Source organism: Sus scrofa, chromosome 7 (assembly GCF_000003025.6).
Source record: "Sus scrofa isolate TJ Tabasco breed Duroc chromosome 7, Sscrofa11.1, whole genome shotgun sequence".
In the NCBI taxonomy this organism is placed as follows: domain Eukaryota; kingdom Metazoa; phylum Chordata; class Mammalia; order Artiodactyla; family Suidae; genus Sus; species Sus scrofa.
Genome location: NC_010449.5, coordinates 79,135,251 through 79,140,262, shown reverse-complemented (window position 1 = coordinate 79,140,262; position 5,012 = coordinate 79,135,251). Strand labels below are relative to the sequence as shown.

The following is a 5,012-nucleotide window of genomic DNA, read 5'->3' as shown; positions in this document are numbered from 1 at the left end:
TTACCGAAATGATTGTATATGACAGACAATCCTGAATTATTCACCTTCAGGAATCCTCAGTGAAATAGAGACTAGTATATTGGTTTAAAATCATAATTAATATGGATAACTGAGACTGTATTAGAAGTAATATGACCAAAAATACTTCTGACTATGCAAGTAATAGAATGTAGTTTTGTTTATCAAGGGGGATAAATGGAACATTTATCTCTAGATAAAGTGTTATCCTGGTGTAAATTAGGATAATAAAAGACAAAATTGAATGGATAGAGATGGTATGGTTTTCAAGAAGCAAATTCTATTTGCTTTCATTATATATGCGGCATACATTTATCTTAGGCTATTTATTCTTCTCTTAATTAGAGGCAATAAATGTTATTATCCATCTTCTGTGTAATTTTCTTAGCATAGATTCTATAGCTGACAAAGTCACTTGTAAACCAAAGTTTGTACCTGAAGAAGAAATAAAAGATTTTTTTTTCCAAAATAGATAATGTTATGTAAATTTTTTTCCAGTTTCTTATGAAGCTGGGCTGTGGTACACACTGCAATAAATACAGTACTCCATAGTGTGGGTTTTAGTCAAAAATATGAAACCCACTTCTGTAAGTGACCCTACCTTTGGCATGCAATTATTCTCCTCTCACTCACAGACTATTGCTCAACTCTTGTGATCAAAAGGAGGAGGAATAATAGGACCAGAGGGAAGAGATGGAAGATAGCATGAGAGAGGAGAAGGAAAGAGGGAAACATTTTTCTAGCCCAGAAACCATAAATGATGGAAGAAAAATGAAGAGAAAGAATTAGAAAGAAAAGGAATGAAATTTTAATTGGCTTGAGAAGTATAATTCTAATTATAGAGAAAAACTCTGGTGTTTCCCAGTATTTAAATTCAAGAACAGCTCCTGTGGCTTCTACCAAGATGTGTATGCCCACTGGGGTCTGACATGCATGGTCTCAAAGATTCTGCCCTCCTTGTACAGTCCTGGAAGAGTCACAAAGGAGGATGGAATGTGGCAGGCTGCAGCTACAACAGGAACATTCAGTTTAAACTTCACTAAGCAAACCTTCCTGACTGTGAAACAGACTTCTGTGAAGAGAGAGATGTTCTCCCTGTTCTGAAAGCCCTAAAGAAGTATTCTATGTTTGTATTTGTAATAATTACTTCATAAAATATTATTCCTTAGGAATTGAAGCTCAAGATTACTATAACCCTTGATTAGAGATACTTCATATGTAACTCTTTTTCTCTTTTCAGAAGTTAATGCCCCCATCCCACCCTAAGTGAAAGACTAAATCAACTCTATATCACTGTGTATAATAAAATCAAAGCAGGCTGAAGAAAAGATTTTCCCTGAGTTCACCTTTAATAATGAACATCAGTAATCAACAAGAGCACTTCATAATATAGGAATCACTTTTAAGAGATCTTCCTGTAACTCATGTACTAGCTGTCTGCTCATTGCTGTTTTCATTTCTTGATTCCTGAATGTGTAAATGACAGGATTTAAGAAAGGATTGAAAACTGAATCAAAGACGGCCAGAAACTTATCCAGGGGGATGGAGGGGGATGGCCATGTTTAGACAAATATCAAAGGACCAAAGGCCAAGACTACCACAGCAATGTGAGTGACAGTGTGGACAGAACCTTAGATGAACCTGCTGAAGAGTGTTTCTGAACAGTGAGAATGATGACAATATAGGAAATGATCAGAATGATGAAGGAGGCAATAGAGCTGAGTCCACTGTTGGCTGTGACCATGGACTCTAGTTGATCTGTGTCTATACAAGCAAGTTTGATGAACCGAGGAAGGTCACAGTAAAAGCTGTCCAACACATTAGGCCCACAGAAGGGTAAGTTTACCACAAAAGCCAGCTGAACCATGGAGTGGATAAGGCCAGTCACCCAGGCAGCCACTAAAAAGGAGATACATAATCTTGGGCTCATGATGGTCAGATAATGGAGAGGTTTACAAATGGCAACATATCTGTCAAAGGCCATGGCTGTAAGTAGCACCATCTCCACACCACCAATGATGTGGATGAAGAAGATTTCAGCAATGCAGCCACCGAAGGAGGTGACTTTACGTTTCCTAAAAAGGTCATAAATCATCTTGGGAGAAGTGACAGAATAAACTCCTAGGTCAATGAAGTAGAGGTTGGCTAACAGAAAGTACATGGGGGAGTGTAAGTGAGGGTCAGAAGTCACAGTGAGCATAATGAGGGAGTTTCCCATCATGCTTGCGATGTAAAACATGGAGGTGAACACAAAGAGGAGAAGTTGTATTTCCCAGGAGTTGGTGAGTCCCAGGAACACAAACTCTGACACCACAGAATGATTTGCTCCATCCATGGGCTTTGTTAGCATTGCTACTTGAAGGAGACAATAGGAAAAATGTAAATTATGATAATTACATTAATAAATTAGCAGAAGAGAGGTTGTAGTGAAGCCCTCTTTACATTTTAGCATTGAAACTGACATAATATGCTTATGGCTTATAAATGTGTTCACACATAAAAATTAGTGACACTTATGTGTCACTAGCTGTTCTTACCACTAACTTGTCTCTCCAGTTAATATCTTCTGATTCTTCCCAGTGTTGATGCCCTCATATTAGTCATGATAGACAAGATGGTCAATATGAGAAAGAGGAATTCAACCCCAAAACTTTTGATTTTGCACTTAAAATGAATATGCTCTGACCCCAAACCCTCAGAACAAATCCCACAGAGATGTGAAGGTCCATGATCTGTCTTTACCAATATGCAGCATGTTAGGTACAGAGTTTGTAAGTATTTAGAAACTTCTCTAGCAATATGACATTATGCTGACACTCATGTGTCCAATTTTTTTTAACCAAAGGAATAGTCCATAAAACACAATAAATTAAAGAAAAAATTATGCTTCAATAAAGGTAATTTGAGAAACACTGCCTTAGAGTACTTAGAACATGATCTAAAAGGCTCAAAGGTGTGAAATGCATAACAGTGCAAATCACTTTTGTGCAAATCTTTATATAGAGACATCACATCTTGTAATTATTTACTCTTATTTAGAGCCATATCATTCTCTGGAAAAAAGAATAACTGTTTTGGAATTAGATTACAAAAATATATACATATATAATGTTCAGCCACTGAAGATTAAACAGAAAATGAAACAGTAACTATTATGTTTACTTCCCTTTGTTTTGCTTGCCCATCAGTAAATGTTGTCTACTTCTCTTTATTTGACCTCAACACCAGCACTCAACATGTGAGACATACTAAGTGAATGAATAATAAAATAAAATATTATTGACTAACATGGAACATCAAACTTTCATATTGTAAAACATATTTCAGTAAATAATTATAGTGAATATAATATTCTCATTTTCCTAATGATATTAAACTATCTTATAAGTTTACTTGCTCTGCTCTCAAAGAACACCATATGTCTTAGTAATATTTACCACAAATACGATTTTTGTTTTTTTCTCCTTCCCATCTTGGTTGCAAGCCCCATAAAGTTATGGACCACATCTGTCTTCTTCAATCTAGTGTGTCAAAAACTTAAAATCCCAAATATATATTTGCTGAAAGGGTGAATAAAATGTATTTACTCTGATTAGAGACTGATTATGTGAGGAAAGCAGGAACATAGTTAAGAGTCTGGGGAACTCAGGAAAGTGAAAATTGTGCATAAAGGAAAATAAAAAGAGGAAATTGGATTAAAACAAAGTTTTCAGTTTAGTGAAAGAGACTGAACTCAATGAGGTCAATTTCAGGAACTATTGATCAATTCAATAGCCCAAATTTATGAAAGCCTCCAGTCACTGTAGATCAGGAAATAAATATCCACATATGTTAAATAATTTGACCAAAACCATAAATTTACTTAGTGTTGGAGCTCATATTAGAATCCATTTACTAACTCCAAGATCAGTCCCTCTCCTATTTTCTGCTTTATTTTCCCCTTTTTTCTTTACTTCCTGAGGATATAACCTGAAAAAACATGTGACAAAAATAGCAAAAATTGTTCAGGTAAACATAAGACCCTATTACAGCTGATGACTGTCATCTATTATCATACTGGTAATTGCTGTCTTGGTCCCCATGATCAGAGTCACCCCTGACAAGTTTCTATCACTAATTAGTGTACCTCATTGTCCTGGGAAACTCGATACTCTGTTGAAACCTTTGTTCTTATTCTGCTTATTTGGACAAGTACTTTTATTTGGAACAGAAGGCTTTTTGGGTGGACTCATGATATAAAATGCCAGTTTACCTTGTTGTATGCAAACTCTCTCTCTCCAGAGGGGCCTCAGACACCAGCTGGGGATCAGCATGACCTAACTACTTAGAAGCCTCTGTAAAGTTGCCTGTTTTCACGTTCTACCTCCTTCATGAAATCACTCTTGATTTCTCCAACTTGAATAGTTTTCTGATTCTAGTGTTTCACTTTAACTCCCCATATGGACCATGAGACAACTCTACCCATCATCTTTCTTTATAAGCTCCACAGTACATAGGAGAATTAACAGGTCTTCAGCAAAAATCTGAGTGTCTCATTTGAGTCAAAGTATATGAAGCTGATCATCAATCTCAATGTGGAATCAGGGATATGAGACTTCACAAGGGACTACATTTTAAAGATAGACACTGTGTATGATTCCATTATTTTTTTACTTTGTCTCTACTTAGCTCTTATAACATCTCAGTGAAATTATTTCTATTATTTAAACTCCATGGGATAATAAATTGAGTATAGATTTCAATATCTGAAAAATTATATTTCATGTTCTGTCACCTAATACTTGATGAGCTTTGGTAACATTCATTTCATCTCTAAACGCCAGGTACATAATGGAAAATATTAGCATCTTGATGAACTGGGAATGTGAGATAATATTTGTCACCAAATCCGATTAAATTTTCCTCTCAAATACCTTTCAAAATGGAAACAACATATATGTCCATGACAAGGCCATATATGAGTAAGTTGTTGTAAATTAATATAATAAAAAGAA

The 5,012-nt window shown here is 35.5% G+C and overlaps 1 pseudogene; it reads right to left on the bottom strand.

The window, feature by feature from the left end:
* On the bottom strand, window positions 1,401-2,353 carry LOC100515557 (annotated as a pseudogene).